This window comes from Rhinopithecus roxellana, chromosome 10 (genome assembly GCF_007565055.1).
Source record: "Rhinopithecus roxellana isolate Shanxi Qingling chromosome 10, ASM756505v1, whole genome shotgun sequence".
Lineage (NCBI taxonomy): Eukaryota > Metazoa > Chordata > Mammalia > Primates > Cercopithecidae > Rhinopithecus > Rhinopithecus roxellana.
Genome location: NC_044558.1, coordinates 19,688,487 through 19,707,929, shown reverse-complemented (window position 1 = coordinate 19,707,929; position 19,443 = coordinate 19,688,487). Strand labels below are relative to the sequence as shown.

Genomic DNA, 19,443 nt, shown 5'->3' with positions numbered 1-19,443 from the left:
ATTTCTTTCTCTCCAATTTGCATGTCTTTTATTTTATTGTTTTGCTTTATTGCACTGGCTAGAACTTCCAACAGTGTATTGACTAAGAGCAGTGATTTTCAGCTGTTGATAAGGGGTCATTTTGCGCTGTCTGCTTTCAAAAATTTGTCTTTGTGTTTAGTTTCTGGAAGTTTAAACATAATGTGTCTTAGTATGGATTTCTTTGTGTTTACCCTGTTAGAGGTTCACCCAACTTTTTAAATCTATAGGTATATATTTATACCATATATGGGACAGTTTTAGGCATTATTTATTTGAGTACCAACATCTTTTCCTTTTCTCCCCAGGACTCCAATGTCTTGAATGTTAAAACTTTTGTTGTAGTCACATAGGTCCTAGACTATCTATTAATTTTTTTTTCAAGTCTATTTTCTCTCTACTGTCCAGAATGAGTAATTACTATTCTATTTTCAATTCAGTGGTTTATTTCATCTTTCCCCTCCATTCTGTTTTTGAGCCCATCTATTGAGCTTTCTATTTCAATTATTGTACTTTTTAATTCTGGAATTTTCATTTGGTTCTTTATATTTCTAATTCTTTGCTGGGACTTACTATACTGAGGCTTCCTATTTTTAAACTTGATTCATGTATCTTCATAATTGTTTGCTGAAGTTTTTTATTACCACTGTTTAAATAATTGCCACATAATTTTAATATCTCTGTCATCTTGGTGTTGGTATCCATTACCTTTGTTCATTTATTTTGAGATTTTTCTATTTTCGGAATAACTACTAGCTTCCAATTTAAACCTAGACGCTTTGTACTATGTTCTTATTTAAACCTTCTATTTTAGCTGGCTTTCTCTAATACTGCTCCATCAGGGAAAATAGGGGAATTAGCTCATTGTTACTAGGTGAAGGTAGAAGCCCAGGTTCCCTATTCAGCTTTCACTGACACCCAAAGTGAGAGTCTCCTAACTACTTCTACATAGGTGAGAGTTCTAAGTTCTTCCATGGTCTCCATTGATACCTTGGTGGATGTGGCTTTATTACTACTTGGCAATTGTGAAAGGCCTCCTCCGACAGAACCCCTGTGGGGAGTAGAGGGATGTCTCATTACAGCTGAGTCGGGGTAGAAGTCCAGAATTCTCACATGGGGTCTCACATAGATACTGCAAAAGGGCAAGAAGAATGTGATTCTCATTAACAGCAAGCAGGGATTAAAGTCTTAGCTTTCTATTTGGCCATCTCTGATACCATCCCAATGGTGTGCTAGACAACTTGTTACAGCAGCCTAAGAGTGAATGTCTAGGCTCTCCAATTATCCTTTGCTGGCATGGGCAGGGGTGGTACCATATTTTTTTTCTGTGATGTTTGGTTGGACTATAATAATTATTGTCCAAAAGCTTTCTATCTTTCTAGGCTTCCCCTTTTTTAGCCTTTTAGATAGGAAGAGCAGGTCTTTGTTGGGCTTTTTATGTCTGTGACTATTGCCATTTCTGGGTTTCTGGCTTATTCAGCAACAAGTCTGGTGTATATGAGACACAAAGAAGACCCAGGGACCTAACCACTGTGTCATTCCTTGTGTCCTGTAGTCCTTAGCCCGTCTGCGTTCTTCTCCCTTTTTATCAGCATCGTCTTATGTTTGCTTTATACATAATATCCAGATAGCTTAGTTGTACCTCGTGGGAAAAAAATAGGAGAAATTACAGCAACTCTATTTTCCCAGAAGCATAAGGCTTTATTTTTAGTTTTAGTTTCAGTTCTGGGGTACATATGCAGTATGCGAAGGTTCGTAACATAGGTAAACGTGTGCCATGATGGTTTGCTGGACCTATCAACCCATCACCTGGTTATTAAGCCCAGCATGCATTAGCTATTTTTCCTAATACTCTCCCTCCCCCCACCCCACCCGCTGACAGGCCCCAGTGTGTTGTTCGCCTCCCTGTGTCCATGTATTCTCATTGTTCTGCTGCTACTTATAAATGAGAACATTTGGTGTTTGGTTTTCTGTTCCTGCTAGTTTGCTGAGGATTATGGCTTCCAGCTTCATCCATGTCCCTACAAAGGACATGATCTCATTACTTTTTATGACTGCATAGTATTCCATGGTATATATGTACCACATTTTCTTTATCCAGTCTATCATTGATGGACATTTGGGTTGACTTCATGTCTTTGCTATTGTGAATAGTGCTGCAATAAACATACACATGCACGTATCTTTGTATAGAATCATTTATATTTCTTTGGGTATCTACCCACTAATGGGATTGCTGGGTCAAATGGTATTTCTGGTTCTAGATCTTTGAGGAATTGCCACACCGTCTTCCACAATGGTTGAACTAATTTACATTCCCACCAACAGTGTAAAAGTGTTCCTCTTTCTCTGCAACCTCGCCAGCATCTGTTGTTTCTTGACTTTTTAATAATGGCCGTTCTGACTGGTATAAGATGGTATCTCATTGTGGTTGTGATTTGTATTTCTCTAATGATCAGTGATGTTGATCTTTTTTTTCATATGTTTGTTGACTGCATGAATGTCTTCTTTTCAGAAGTGTCTGTTCATGTTCTTTGTCTGCTTTTTAATGGGATCGTTTGTTTTTACCTCATAAATTTGTTTAAGTTCCTTGTAGATTCTGGATATTAGACCTTTGTCAAATGGATAAATTGAAAAAATTTTCTCCCACTCTGTAGATTGCCTGTTCATTCTAATGATAGTTTCTTTTTCTGTGCAGAACTCATTAGTTTAATTAGATCCCATTTATCAATTTTTGCTTTTATTGCAATTGCTTATGGTTATTTCATCATGACATCTTTGCCCATGTCTATGTCCTGAATGTTATTGCATAGATTTTCTTCTAGGGTTTTTATAGTTTTGAGTTTTACATTTAAGTCTTTAATCCATCTTGAGTTAATTTTTTAATAAAGTATGAGGAAGGAGTCCAGTCTCAATTTTGAGCAAATGGATAGCCAGTTCTCCCACACCATTTATTAAATGAGGGATTATTTCCCCATTGCTTCTTTTTGTGACATTTGTCAAAGATCAGATGGTTGTAGATGTGCAATCTTATTTCTGAGTTCTTCATTCTGTTCCATTGGTCTGTGTCTGTTTTTGTACCATTACCATGCTGTTTTGGTTATTGTAGCCTTGTGGTTTAGTTTAAAGTCTGGTAGTGTGATGCCTCCAGCATTGTTCCTTTTGCTTAGGATTGTCATGGCTATATGGGCTCTTTTTGGTTCCATAAAAAATTTGAAATAGTTTTTTTTCTCTAATTCTGTGAAGAATGTCAATGGTAGTTTAATGGGAATAACATTGAATCTATAAATTACTTTGGGCGGTATGGTCATTTTCATGATATTGGTTCTTCCTTTCCATGAGCATGGAATTTTTTTTCATTTGTTTGTATCCTCTCTGGTTTCCTTGAGCAGTGGTTTGTAGTTCTCCTTGAAAACGAACTTCACTTCCCTTGTTAGCTGTATTCCTAGGTATTTTATTCTTTTTGTAGCAATTGTGAATGGGGGTTCATTCATGATTTGGCTCTCTGCTTGCCTGTTGCTGGTGTATGGGAATGCTTGTGACTTCTGCACATTGATTTTGTATCCTGAGAATTTGCTGAAGTTGCTTATCAGCTTAAGAAGCTTTGAGGCTGAGATGATGGGGTTTTCTAGATATAGAATCATGTCACCTGCAAACAAAGACATTTTGATTTCCCCCCTTCTTATAGGAATACCCTTTATTTATTTCTCTTGCCTGGTTGCTCTGGCCAGAACTTCCAATACTATGTTGAATAGGAGTGGTGAGAGAGGGCATCTTTGTCTTGTGCCAGTTTTCAAGGCGAATGCTTCCAGCTTTTGCCCATTCAATATAATATTGGCTGTGGGTTTGTCATAAATGGCTCTTATGATTTTGAGGTATGTTCCTTCAATACCTAGTTTACTGAGAGTTTTTGACATGAAGGGATGTTCAATTTTATTGAAGGCCTTTTCTGCATCTATTGAGATAATCATGTGGTTTTTGTCTTCAGATCTATTTATGTGATGAATTACATTTATTGATTTGCATATGTTGAACAAGACTTGCATCCTGGGAATGAAGCCAACTTGATCGTGGTGGATAAGTTGCATGATGTGCTGCTGGATTTGGTTTGCTGCATTTTATTGAGAATTTTTGCATCAATATTCATCAGGGATATTGGCCTGAAGTTTTCTTTTTTTGTGTATCTCTGCCAGGTTTTGGTATCAGGATGATGCTGGCCTCATATAAAGAGTTAGGAAGGGGTCCTTCTTTTTCAATTATTTGGAATAGTTTCAGAAGAAATGGTACCAACTCCTCTTTATATTTCTGGTAGAATTCAGCTGTAAATCCAACTGGTCTTGGACTTTCTTTGGTTGGTAAGCTGTTTATGATTGCCTTAATTTTGGAACTTATTATTGGTCTATTGAGGGATTCAACCTCTTCCTGGTTCAGTCTTGGGAGGGTGTATGTGTCCAGGAATTATCCGTTTTCTTTAGATTTTCTACTTTATTTGCATAGATCTGTTTATAGTGTTATCTGATGGTTGTTTATATTTCTGTGGGTCAGTGGTGATGTTCACTTATTCATTTTTTATTATGTCTGTTTGATTATTCTCTCTTTTCTTCTTTATTAGTCTAGCTAAAAATATGGAACACTTCATGAATTTGTGTGACATCCTTGTGCAGGGGCCATGCTAATCTTCTCTGTATTGTACCAATTTTAGTATATGTGCTATCAAAGCGAGCACAGCATAAGGCTTCTAAAACCATTTTTAAAAATAAAAATTGTGTCCAGCTGGGTACCTCTTCCACTGGTAGAAAGTAATGAGCTCACTTAAGATCACTGAAACATCACAGAAAAGACTAGAGCTCATTCACAGCAGCTTCCATCTCATTGTAGTTTTATGCAGTCTGTTGGTAATGATAAATATTTTTCTAGACACAATTTCTCTTGATTGGTTAGCTGAAAGGCAGGAGAGCTTTTCAGTCTCCCTAGGCGGACTGAGCTGATTGTGAAGAGACCACAGAAAACTTATCTTTTCCTTGATGGCATCCGACTCAATAGAATCCACTTAGGGACCGTACACAGGAAAGCAAGATGGGGCTAACTAAAGTAATGTAGGAAAAAAGTATTCTCTTGTACCTGATGATCCCTCTTTGGCAAAGGGGAATCTCTGTCACTTAAATATCTATGTCTCTAAAGGAACCTGCTAAAGGTTACTGCTAAATATTGGGAAATTGGTTTTACCATTAGATTTTGCTTGATACTACATTGCAGGGGCTGCTTCCCAAGGCACAAAAGTGTTAGATAAATGTCTTCCTCAATAATTACATAGTAACAACTGAATGTGTAACTACATGACACCTTGTCAAAACTCAATAATAATTACATAGTACTTTCGTTTTCCTCAACTAGTGCTATTATATCAGAGAAACAGGTATACTAAATCAAAATGCTTTAGTGATGACATATTTATTTACTAAATCATCAGGTATGACATGAAATTTCTTCTTAAGTTATATTTAACAAGATACATAGTAATTTCATTATTTTCTGCTGTTTGCTATGTGAAGTAAACCTCCAAATTTTTAAAGTTTCAAGTGTCTCTTGTGGTTGTTACTCTTGTTTATGTCAGATCAAAGAAAATGTCACCTGTTCTAGCAGTTGCTGAGAAATTGACCCTCTTTGCATGAAATGTAAGCACTGGATCCCATAGGACAAGTAAAACTTCTTTAACTTGATGATTTTATTCAATAAGTCTCTATATATACTGCACATTCTAAAGCTCACACTACCTTGCTCATTCTGTGTTACTTAAACTTCTGTAATTTCCTCTACTACTAATCACCAGGCTGTATAGAACAAAGATAAATACTTGCATTAAGTTGCAGACAACTTTAACAATCTGATTTACAGAAAGTAATTTTTTTTCCTGGAGATCCTTACTTGAAATGAAGCAGTTCAATGGCAGGTAAACAGCATTGTTAACACACTAAGCCAAGGTCTCTCAATCTCAGTACTATTGACACTTAGGATCTGAAAGATTTTTTTGGTGGAAGAAGGGGCTGTCCTGTGCTGTTTAGTAGTACACCACTGGCCTTTACCAGCTAAATGTCAGTAGCATTTCCCACCAGTTGTCACAACCGAAAATGGCTCCAGACATTACCAAATGTACCCTAGGGGGCCAAAATTGTCCCTAGTATGTATACTCTAAAAAAAGATTAAATGGAAGTTAAACAATGTTCTGATGGAGATTGCAGTATAGTCAAATTCTACCACATATTAGCCCATTAATGAAGTGAAGCTATTCCAGAAGAACATTTCCTGAGAAGAAAGCTGTATCCCCTGCCCATTTGTAGTTAAGTGCCAATAGGGAGTTTATGTCACCTCCTGAAAGCCCAATTCTTTGCCTGATATCAAAAGTATGGTTTCATTATCCTGTGCCTAGAAACTAAAACCAAGAGATGTTGGTAAATGTATAGGGAATAGAGGTGAATAATTTAAAAAGAGAAAAAACATAAAAAATACATAAATATTAGTCTGTAAGATTCAGTACTGACATAACATATGAGTAACACATGAGCAATAAACTTTTTAAAAAGTCTTGTGAGTACATAGTAGGTGTCTATATTATGGGGTACATGATATGTTTTGATACAGGCATGCAATGACCAACAATCAAATCATAGAAAATGGGGTATTCATCCCCTCAAGCATTTTTCCTTTGTGTTACAAACAATCCAGTTATACTCATTTAGTCATTTTAACTGTACAATAAATTATTTTTACTTGTAATCACCCTGTTGTGTTATCAAATACTAGGCCTTATTTATTCTTTCTAACTACTTTTTGTATCCATTAACCATCCCTATTCCCCACAACCCCCATTACCCTTCCTAGCCTCTGTAAACCACTCTTCTACTCAGATGAACTGTACATTTAATGGAATATGTACACACACACCTTGCATTTTATAGAAGACCTGGAGGTCATAGCTGTTCTTTATATTATGAAGTCTATTGCCACTGATTTTTTTTGTCTTTTCCTGACTTCTGAATAGTTGATACTAGGAGTCAATAGGGTAATAGCCAAAGTTTAAGATCAAAAGCCTCTGATACTTGAAATTGCAACCCCCACCCAATCCCTGTGGAGAGTCCTAAGGAGATACTAGGTCTTATCAGAGAGCAACAACTCTCTTGTCTTTCTTTGGCAAACTAGAGAGTAACAAAGGCTAATTTATATTGCATATAACTAAAACATATTATAATTTTCTATAACAAGCTGAAGCATTAGTTTTAAAATATGTATGCACAATCAAGAAAAAATGGTGCATAAGTGAAAAAGGCAAGGTACTATTTGGTTAGGGGATGGATTACAGCCTCCAAATATGTCAAGGAATGGCTTGCAGACAAGTTTCTCTTTTTTTATACTATCATGTGATAGGCAAAGTCATTTCTTAATTACTCTTTACAGCTTCTAATCCCCTAGACTTGTTTGCTATATGGAATCATAATGAAAGATGCATGAACAACAAGCTATGACACTATAAAGACACTTGGGCTGTACTTAAGTTATAATCCAAGTTATATGTCATGGCAGATCAAGCACTTCTTTTGTAAATACTTTTTGTTAAAAAGTTCCGTACTAGGGGGAACATAATTAACTCTATGATCTAAACTCAGAAAGATAACCAGGAATTAAATATCCTGTTGAAAGTTCATTTTCAGAACAAGGTAAAATTATGACTCTCATACAGACACAAAAATTGATTAGATTTATTTTATTCATATGGTATGAGGGAACCAGGCCGATATTATAACTGGTTCAAAAAAAAGTCAAAAGAGTTAAAATTTGTATGGAGTATAGGAACATTGACAAATGGAGACAAAACTGGTTTTTCCAAGGTGAAGTGGAGGAGCCAAATGTCTAACAGACAGAGTAGAATTTATGTATCAGTTACCTTCAACTTACAAGGAGTTGCAAAATAATTCAGACAAGGAACAATGAACAATGAACAGAACAATGATTTTGCTTAAATCAGGCCTAAAGGATACACTAGAGATGATGTATCATTTCCCACAGAAACATCAATTTTTACTAAAATTCCCCTCCTTTTCGATCAAAAAAGCCTGAAAAATTATCTTGATCCAAAAATAAAACATATCATTAGACTGGACCTAATGATTTATGAAGGTGCAGCAAGTGTGCTAATTTGCCGTATGGACCTTCTTAAGTTTATTTTGATGGACATTTTCATAAAGAATCTCAGATTGGACTTTTAAAAGCTCCTTATTATGTGTGGACCTGAGGCTAGGAAACAAGGATTTTGCCAATAGTACCTACAAATATGGGTGAATTTCTTTCTTTCTTTTTTTAATTTTTTTTGAGACGGAGTCTCACTCTGTCACCCAGGCTGGAGTGCAGTGGTATGATCTTGGCTCACTGTAACCTCCACCTCCCAGGTTCAAGCGATTCTCCTCCTCAGCCTCCCAAGTAACTGAGACTACAGGCACCTGCCACCATGCCTGGCTAATTTTTTCTATTTTTAGTAGTGGCATGGTTTCACCATGTTAGCCAGGATGGTCTAGATCTCCTGACCTCATGGTCCGCCTGCCTCGTCCTCCCAAAGCGCTGGGATTACAGGTGTGAGTCACCACACCTGGCCGGAATTTCTTTCTTTTTAAGGTTTTCAAAACATCCTAAAGTCCTTGACTTGCCAGAAAGCGACCTTCCTTACCATCTGTAAGTCTGAGAACCCTGGAAGCCAGGTACCATGCCAGTTTTCCCAAGTTTACTTTGTAAGCATTGGCTTTATAAAGTCAGCTTTGGTGCCTTAAAAGTATCTGTTCATATCTAATTGAACAAGCATAATTTTCACATATAACATCCTAGGCAAGTCCTTGGTTCTATAATGGATGTTTCCAATTATTCTCCAATAAAAGGAGAATAAATTCTTACGGCAACTGTGCAAATCACTACATTGCTAGGAAAATAAAAATATTCAATAAGAGTTTCTGAATTCTGAAGGGGTCAACAAGGAGAATAAAATACCATTTATAAATATTTCATTTCAGTTTATAAAAGCAGAGTCTACTAAATTATTATGAGTTATCTTGTAAAGGTACAAAAGTGTGATACCTTTCCTCACCAATCATAAGGGTAACAGCCAAGACTCCTATAACAAAAGATAGGTTAACAAGAGACAAGCATGACAAATTTATTTAATCAAAATTGTACATGACACAGGAGCCTTCAGAAATGAGGACCCCCAAACCTAGAGGAAGCTGCCTATATACTTAGGTTCAATAAAGAATGGATAGCCATGTAGAAATGTGATTAGACAAAAGAGTATGACCTAATGGTAATAGATTGAGTGGGGGGATCCAGCAAGGCCTATCTGTTCAGAGACCTATCTGTTCAGACTCTGTGTAACATTCCTTCTTCCTCAGTATGAAACAGGACCCCTCTGGAATGAAGGTCTTCAAGGAAAAGGGGAGCAGGGAGAGAGTTACCTTTCTAGGTTTAATGGCTTGCTTTTGGGGAGAGGGTTTCTAGTTTTCATGACCCTCTTTGGAGAAGAGGAATTCTGGTTTCCATGACTTGCTTTGTGGGAGAATGAGGAAGAGGAGATAGGAGAATGTAAGAAGATCAGAAAGACCTTGTTTCTGAGGCCTTTCTAGTTTCCTTCAGTTCAAAGTACTCAGTATGCCAAGGTGTCATACTTCATGGTATCATGTTCTGAGCCCTAACAGTAGTGTAAAAGAAAAGGACTTCCTTATACATCTTGAAAATGAAGCATTAGGGTACATGTGCATAACGTGCAGGTTTGTTACATATGTATACTTGTGCCATTGGTGTGCTGCACCCATCAACTCGTCTAGAACTTAAAGTATAATATTAATAATAATAATAAAGAAATATATTGTTTGTAATCTACATTAGCATTAATAAATATGGACCATTTAAATTGTGCTAAGTCAAAAAAATAAAAATAAATAAATAAATAAATGAAGAAAAAAATGAAAAAAAAAAAGAAAATAAAGCATTAAAACATCAACAATATTCTTTAAAAATTTACATCATGGGCCAGGCGCAGTGGTGTGTGCCTGTAATCCTAGCACTTTGGGAGGCCAAGGCAGGTGGATCACCTGAGGTCAGGAGTTCAAGACCAGCCTGGCCAACATGGCGAAACCCTGTCTCTACTAAAAATACAAAAATTAGCTGGGTGTGGTGGCAGGCACCTATAATCCCAACTACTCGAGAGGCTGAGGCAGGAGAATTCCTTGAACCCAGGGGCGGAGGTTGCAGTGAGCCGAGATGGCACCATTTTACTCCAGCCTGGGTGAAAGAGCAAAACTGTCTCAAAGAAAAAAAATTACATCATATCATTCAGTCTTATATGATTATTCTTGCTCCATAAGATCTTGTATTAGCAGAAGCCGATACCCAAAAGTACATGTCATAATCCTTTTCCATGTGTCTCTGAGACAGTCATCCTTTTTTAATGATGAAGCACTGAGGACTGTAGTTGATTGCATATGCTTTCAAGAAAGGATCAGAGTAAAACAAACAAACAAAAATATCTAGGACAAAAGACTATGGTTAGTTATTACTAATAACTTTCAAAAGTGAAAGGTCTAATGAGCATTTGTTGTAAGAAAAATGCAGCTGCCAATAAAATTTGGTTGTTTCTTTGACATGCAAAACAGGATAGTTAAGGCTGTCAAAAAAAGTTTTAGACAAAATAATTATAAACAGTGAATAAATCTATTATTAAAGAAGACAGCGAACATTACATCTAAATTATAAAAATAGATGAATATATCCTTTACAGAGAAAAATTCTTGACATATAACATGCAAATCTGACATAATATGCAATAAATATACTAAACATACATTAAGAATATGTATCAAGAATATGTCAATATTAAGTAAAAAGATTCAGTAAGTATGGAATACATCACAAACATCTGTATATTAATAAAACTCCATAGTTAAGTGATGTGACTTCCTATTTGGAATTTACTGGACTAGAAGATGCCATTTTCAATTTAAAGAAGCAAAGTTATAACCAAGTTAATATTTTTTAAAATAACTGAAATTATGACTGGTAACACTATACTGCTGTCATCTAATATCAGGCAAAACACCACTAGCACTCTGATAAATTAAAATATATATCATGGACAGCAAGGGCTTTGACAAATTTCTTGAAAGTTCCCAAACAGTATAGCGTTTCTGAAACATTTATACTAATAATATTTTACCCACACAAATTTAACTTAGAGAAAGCTGAGCGTCTTTTCTGATTTGAAAACTGTTCTTATAGAACTCATCAGCAGTAACATATCAATAAACCTAATTATTTTTAGCACCTCTCATTTTACTAGGTGAAGGAAAAAATCTTTGTGCCATTGCACAGGGCCTAAAAAGGTAATTTTAGTTGTAAAAGATAAGGTGAAAGTTTTATTTTATTTTTTTTATATGCAGGATTAGATTTGGGGAAGGGAAAAATAAAAAAAGTCATGGTATTTCAACATTTAAGATACAAATTGGATCATAGGTGCCTGAGAAATAATACTTGGTTATTTATTTCAAAATGACAATAAAACATTAAAATAAAACTTAGAAGACAACATGGTTGTAATGAATGTTTGCTTTTGTGAGGAAACTTTGTTTTCTTGAATGACCAAGGACATTATACAGACAACATAAACCATAGAATCTTATTGTGGTATAACACAAATCTTTGTTATGTAAGCAGATTAATGGAAAACAACAACAACAACTGCAACAGTAAAAAATAACCTTTCTTATAGTAAGTAAAGGCAGTGAACCGAGGAGATAGGCCTATCAATTTAAGCAAACTCTGCTAAGATTTTTAACACAGTTCATAACTTTTCAAACTCAGGTATTATAAAGCAAGTGAAGTAAAATGTATGACCACCTTTTGTCTATCATTATGCTGCTTCATATTCTGGAATAAACTGACACTTTACTATAGGACCCATAGCAGGATGTCCACAAGGTCAGAATTAATTTCATAATATTATTAGTAACATTCAATGTGTTCATTGTTGCTATCTTTGAATTCATCAATAAGTGTGCATCTTAAAAATTCCCCAGTTTCAATTTCTAATATAGTAAGTATCAATAGTTAGAATCTACAAAAAAAGCTCTATGGGGTCCTCATTAAGTTTTAAAAGCACAAAGAGATTTGAAGGGAAAAAAAAAGAAAAAAAAAAACTCCTTTAGGAAGAAACTACTCCTTTCCATGGAAAATAAAAATACATCAAACACAGTTGTAATCTCTGAAACTATTACTCCTACATAGTCTCATTCACATATATTAATTTTAACTTTTAACCAAAGCAATTTCTACTTCACAGAATAAACTTCCTTGCAGTCCATCCTTGCAATCTAGCAGAGCTCATGAATACATATCAAACAACTTTCTACAGTCATACTTTATATGATTTCTCAAAGTTGCAAAATGAACATGTTCATTAACAGACCCAAATATATCATCTCTCTGTAGCATATATAAATAGAAGCAAAAGTATATAAGCTTAATATTATGATTAGTAATCAATATTTTGGCATTCTATCCTACTTAGAAATGATCTAGATATGAAATGACTATTAATAAACCCAAAAGGATATCAACTGGGGTTGGCATTCCAAGATGGCCAAATAGGAACAGCTCCAGTCTACAGCTCCCAGCGAGACTGACATAGAAGACAGGTGGTTTCTGCATTTCCAACTGAGGTACCTGGTTCATCTCACTGGGACTGGTTGGACAGTGGGTGCAGCCCACGGAGGGTGAGCTGAAGCAGGGTGGGGTATCGCCTCACCCGGGAAGCACAAGGAGTTGGGGGATTTCCCTTTCCTAGCCAAGGGAAGCTGTGACAGACTACCTGGAAAAACAAGACACTGCCACCCAAATACTGCACTTTTCCCAAGGTCTTAGCAACCGACAGACAAGGAGATTCTCCCCTGTGCCTGGCTCGGTGGGTCCTATACCCATGGAGCCTTGCTCACTGCTAGTGCAGCAGTCTGAGTTTGAACTGCGAGGCAGCAGCCTGGCTGGGGGAGGGGCGTCCGCTATTGTTGAGGCATGAGTAGGTGAATAAAGGAGCCAGGAAGCTCGAACTGGGCGGAGCCCACTGCAGCTCAACAAGGCCTACTGCCTGTAGACTCCACCTCTGTGGGCAGGGCATAGCTGAACAAAAGGCAGCACACAACTTCTGCAGACTTAAACGTCCCTCTCTGACAGCTCTGAAGAGAGCAGTGGTTTTCCCAGCATAGCATTTGCACTCTGAAAATAAACAGACTGCCTCCTCAAGTGCGTCCCTGACCTCCGTGTAGACTAACTAGGAGACACCTCCCAGTAGGGGCCAACAGACACCTCATATAGGCAGCTACCCCTCTGGGACAAAGCTTCCAGAGGAGGGATCAGGCATCAATATTTGCTGTTCTGCACCCTCCACTGGTGATACCCAGGCAAACAGGATCTGGAGTGGAACGCTAGCAAACTCCAACAGACCTGCAGCTGAGGGACCTGACTGTTAGAAGGAAAACTAACAAACAAAAAGAAATAGCATTAACATCAACAAAAAGGTCATCTACACCAAAACCCCATCTGTAGGTCACTAATATCAAAGAACAAAGGTAGATAAAACCACAAAGATGGGGAGAAACCAGAGCAAAAAAGCTGAAAATTCTAAAAATCAGAGTGCCTCTTCTCCTCCAAAGGATCGCAGCTCTTCACTAGCAATGGAACAAAGCCAGACACAGAATGACTTTGACGAGTTGACAGAGTAGGCTTCAGAAGGTCAGTAAAAACAAACTTCTATGAGCTAAAGGAGAATGTTCAAACCCATAGCAAGGAAACTAAAAACCTTGAAAAAAGATTAGATGAATGGCTAACTAGAATAAAGAGTGTAGAGAAGATCTTAAATTACCTGATGGAGCTGAAAACCATGGCACAAGAACTTCATGACGCATGTAGAACCTTCAGTAGCTGATTCTATCAGAAGAAAGGGTATCAGTGATTGAAGATCAAATTAATGAAATAAAGTGAGAAGACAGAGTTACAGAAAAAAAGAGTAAAAAGAAACAAACAAAGCCTCCAAGAAAGATGGGACTATGTGAAAAGACCAAATCTACGTTTGATTGGTGTACCTGAAAGTGATGGGGAGAATGGAACTAAGTTGGAAAACAATCTTCAGGATATTATCTAGGAGAACTTCCCCAACGTAGAAAGGCAGGCCAACATTCAAATTTGGGAAATACAGAAAACACCACAAAGATACTCCTCGAGAAGAGCAACCCCAAGACACATAATTGTCAGATTAACCAAGGTTGAAATGAAGGAAAAAGTGTTAAGGGCAACCAGAGAGAAAGGTCGAGTTACCCACAAAGGGAAGCCCATCAGACTAAGAGTGGATCTCTCGACAGAAAGCCTACAAGCCAGAAGAGAGTGGGGGCCAATATTCAACATTCTTAAAGAAAAGAATTTTCAACCCAGAATTTCATATCCAGCCAAACTAAGCTTCAAAAGTGAAGGAGAAATAAAATCCTTTAGAGACAAGCAAATACTGAGAGATTTTGTCACCACCAGGCCTGCCTTACAAGAGCTCCTGAAGGAAGCACTAAACATGGAAATAAGCTACTGGTACCAGCCACAGCAAAAACGCCAAATTGTAAAGACCATCAATGTTATGAAGAAATGGCATCAATTAACAGGCAAAATAACCAGCTAACATCATAATGACAGGATCAAATTCACACATAACAATATCAACCTTCAATGTAAATGGGCTAAATACCCTAACTAAAAGACACAGACTGGCACATTGGATAAAGAGTCAAGTTCAATCAGTATGCTGTATTGAGGAGACACATCTCATATGCAAAGACGCACATAGACTCAAAATAAAGGGATGGAGGAAGATTTACCAAGCAAATGAAAAGCAAAAAAAGCAGGGGTTGCAATCCTAGTCTCTGATAAAACAGACTTTAAACCATCAAAGATCAAAAGAGACAAAGAAGGCCATTACATAATGGTAAAGGGATCAATTCAACAAGAAGAGCTAACTATCCTAAATATATATGCACCCAATACAGGAGCACCCAGATTCATAAAGCAAGGCCTTAGAGACCTACAAAGAGACTTAGACTCCCATACAATAATAATGGGAGACTTTAACAACCCACTGTCAATATTAGACAGATCAAGGAGACAAAATGTTAACAAGGATATCCAGGACCTGAATTCAGCTCTGCAACAAGCAGACCTAATAGACATCTACATAACTCTCCACCCCAAATCTACAGAATATACATTCTTCTCAGCACCACATCGCACTTATTCTAAAACTGAACACATAGTTGGAAGTAAAGCACTCCTCAGCAAATGTAAAAGAACAGAAATCACAACAAACAGTCTCTCAGACCACAGTGCAATCAAATTAGAACTCAGGATTAAGAAACTCACTCAAAACCACACAACTACATGAAAACTGAACAACCTGCTCCTGAATGACTACTAGGTAAATAAAATGAAGGCAAAAATAAAGATGTTCTTTGAAACCAATGAGAACAAAGATACAATGTACCATAATCTCTGGGACACATTTAAAGCAGTGTAGAGGGAAATTTATAGCACTAAATGTCCAGAAGAGAAAGCAGGAAAGATCTAAAATTGACACCCTAACATCACAATGAAAAGAACTGGAGAAGCAAAAGCAAACAAATTCAAAAGCTAGCAGAAGGCAAGAAATAACTAAGATCAGAGCAGAAATGAAAGAGAGAGAGACACAAAAAACCCTTCAAAAAAAATCAATGAATCCAGGAGCTGGTTTTTTGAAAAGATCAACAAAATTGATAGACCGCTAGCAAGACAAATAAAGAAGAAAAGAGAAGAATCAAATAGACACAATAAAAAATGATAAAGGGTATATCACCACTGATCCCACAGAAATACAAACTACCATCAGAGAATGATATAAATACCTCTAAGCAAATAAACTAGAAACTCTAAAAGAAACGGATAAATTCCTGGACACATACACCCACCCAAGGCTAAACCAGGAAGAAGTTGAATCTCTGAATAGACCAATAACAGGCTTTGAAATTGAAATAATGATTAACAGCCTACCAACCAAAAAAAGTCCAGGACCAGACGGATTCACAGCCAAATTCTACCAGAAGTAAAAAGAGTAACTGGTATCATTCCTTCTGAAACTATTCCAGTCAATAGAAAAAGAGGGAATCCTCCCTAACTCAGTTTATGAGGCCAACATCATCCTGATACCAAAGTCTGGCAGAGACACAGCAAAAAAAGAGAATTTTAGACCAATATCCCTGATGAACATCGATGTGAAAATCTTCAATAAAATACTGGCAAACCAAATCCAGCAGCACATCAAAAAGCTTATCCACCACGATCAAGTGGGCCTCATCCCTGGGATGCAAGGCTGATTCAACATACGGAAATCAATGAATGTAATCCATCATATAAACAGAACCAAAGACAAAACCCACATGATTATCTCAATAGATGCAGAAAGGCTTTGACAAAATTCAACAGCCCATCATGCTAAAAACTCTCAATAAACTAGGTATTGATGGAACGTATCTCAAAATAATAAGAGCTATTTATGACACACCTACAGCCAATATCATACTGAATAGGCAAAAACTGGAAGCATTCCCTTTGAAAACTGGCACACGACAAGGATGTCCTCTCTCACCACTCCTATTCAACATAGCGTTGGAAGTTCTGGCCAATGCAATCAGACAAGAGAAAGAAATAAAGAGTATTCAATTAGGAAATGAGGAAGTCGGCCGGGCGCGGTGGCTCAAGCCTGTAATCCCAGCACTTTGGGAGGCCGAGACGGGCGGATCACGAGGTCAGGAGATCGAGACCATTCTGGCTAACATGGTGAAACCCCGTCTCTACTAAAAATACAAAAAACTAGCCGGGCGACCTGGCGGGCGCCTGTAGTCCCAGCTACTTGGGAGGCTGAGGCAGGAGAATGGCGTGAACCCAGGAGGCGGAGCTTGCAGTGAGCTGAGATCCGGCCACTACACTCCAGCCTGGGCAGCAGAGTGAGACTCCGTCTCAAAAAAAAAAAAAAAAAAGGAAATGAGGAAGTCAAGTTGTCCCTGTTTGCAGATGACATGATTTTATATTTAGAAAACCCCATCATCTCAGCCCCAAATCTCCTTAAGCTGATAAGCAACTTCAGCAAAGTCTCAGGATACAAAATCCACGTGCAAATATCACAAGCATTCCTATACACCAATAACAGACAAACAGAGAGCCAAATTATGAGTGAACTCCCATTCACAATTGCTTCAAAGAGAATAAAATACTTAGGAATCCAACTTACAAGGGATGTGAAGGACTTCTTCAAGGAGACCTACAAACCACTGCTCAAGAAAATAAAAGAGGACACAAACAAATGGAAGAATATTCCATGCTCATGAATAGGAAGAATCAATATTGTGAAAATGGCCATACTGCCCAAAGTAATTTATAGATTCAATGTCATCCCCATCAAGTTACCAATGACTTTCTTCACAGAATTGGAAGAATCTACTTTAATGTTCATATGGAACCAAAAATAGCCTGCATTGCTAGGACAACCCTAAGCAAAAAGAACAAAGCTGGAGGCAGCACGCTACCTGACTTCAAACTATACTACAAGACTATAGTAACCAAAACAGCATGGTACTGGTACCAAAACAGGATGGTACTGGTACCAAAACAGGTTTATAGACGAATGGTGCAGAACAGACGCCTCAGAAATAACATCACACATCTATAGCCATCTGATCTTTGACAAATGTGACAAAAACAAAAATGGGGTAAATGATTCCCTATTTAATAAATGGTGCTGGGAAAACTAGTCATATGTAAAAAACTGAAACTGGATCCCTTCCTTACACCTTATACAAAAATTAATTCAAGATGGATTAAGGACTTAAATGTTAGACCTAAAACCATAAAAACCCTGGAAGAAAACATAGGCAATACCATTCAGGACATAGGCATGGGCAAGAACTTCATGACTGAAACACCAAAAGAAATGGCAACAAAAGCCAAAATTGACAAATGGGATCTAATTAAACTAAAGAGCTCTGCCCAGCAAAAGAAACTACCATCAGAGTGAACAGTCAACCTACAAAATGGGAGAAAATTTTTGCAATCCACCCATCTGACAAAGGGCTAATATCCAGAATCTACAAAGAATTCAAACAAATTTACAAGAAAGAAACAACCCCATCAAAAAGTGGACAAAGGATATGAACAGACACTTCTCAAAAGAAGATATCTATGCAGCCAACAGACACATGAAATACTGCTCATCATCACTGGTCATCAGAGAAATGCAAATCAAAACCACAGTGAGATACCATCTCACGCCTGTTAGAATGGCAATCATTAAAAAGTCAGGAAACAACAGATGCTGGAGAGGATGTGGAGAAATAGGAATGCTTTTACGCTGTTGGTGGGAGTGTAAACTAGTTGAACCATTGTGGAAGACAATGGCGATTCCTCAAGGACCTAGAACTAGAATTACCATTTGACCCTGCAATACCATTACTGGGTATATACCCAAAGGATTATAAATCATGCTACTATAAAGACACATGCACACATTATGTTTATGGTGGCCTTATTCACAATAGCAAAGACTTGGAACCAACACAAATGTCCATCAATGATAGACTGGATAAAGAAAGTGTGGCACATATATACCATGGAATACTATGCAGCCATAAAAAGTGATGAGTTTATGTCCTTTGCAGGGACATGGATGAAGCTGGAAACCATCATTCTCAGCAAACTGTCACAAGGAAAGAAAACCAAACACCGCATGTTCTCACTTGTAGGTGGGAATTGAACAAAGAGATCACTTGGACACAGGGTGGGGAACATCACACACTGGGGCCTGTTGTGGGGCGGGGGTGTAGGGGAGGGATAGCATTAGGAGAAATGCTTAATGCAAATGATGGGTTGATGGGTGCAGCAAACCAACATGGCACATGTATACCTATGTATTAAACCTGCACTTTGTGCACATGTACCCTAGAACTTAAAGTATAATAAAAAAAATTGTTGTAAATAAAAATTAAAAAATTTTTAAAAAGATATCCACTTAACCTTTTAAGTTATCTAAAGATCTTGGAAATTATCTTCAAGCTGACGTACTATAAAACATAATTACTGGTTAAATAAGGTTTGCCAGAATAATGATTCCATTTGATTAAACACAAATTTATATTCTTCTTAATCTTAAACATTAAGTAGATGCAATATTAGCTTATTCCCTCAGTAAATCTGTACAACTTTAGGAAGGACATGCCGAAGTAGAATAAAATCCACACTTGTACTTAACAATGATAAATTGGAAAAGACACAGGTCTTTTA

General features: G+C 37.2%; 1 protein-coding gene and 1 non-coding gene across 2 annotated transcripts in view; one reads left to right on the top strand and one right to left on the bottom strand.

Annotated features, from left to right (window-relative positions):
• IL1RAPL2 (interleukin 1 receptor accessory protein like 2) overlaps window positions 1-19,443 on the top strand; it is a 660,683-nt gene that overhangs the window by 553,191 nt on the left and 88,049 nt on the right. The window lies entirely within an intron of this gene.
• LOC115900257 lies at window positions 4,638-4,744 on the bottom strand. The gene has a single exon (XR_004059912.1). It is a non-coding gene; the product is annotated as a U6 spliceosomal RNA (small nuclear RNA).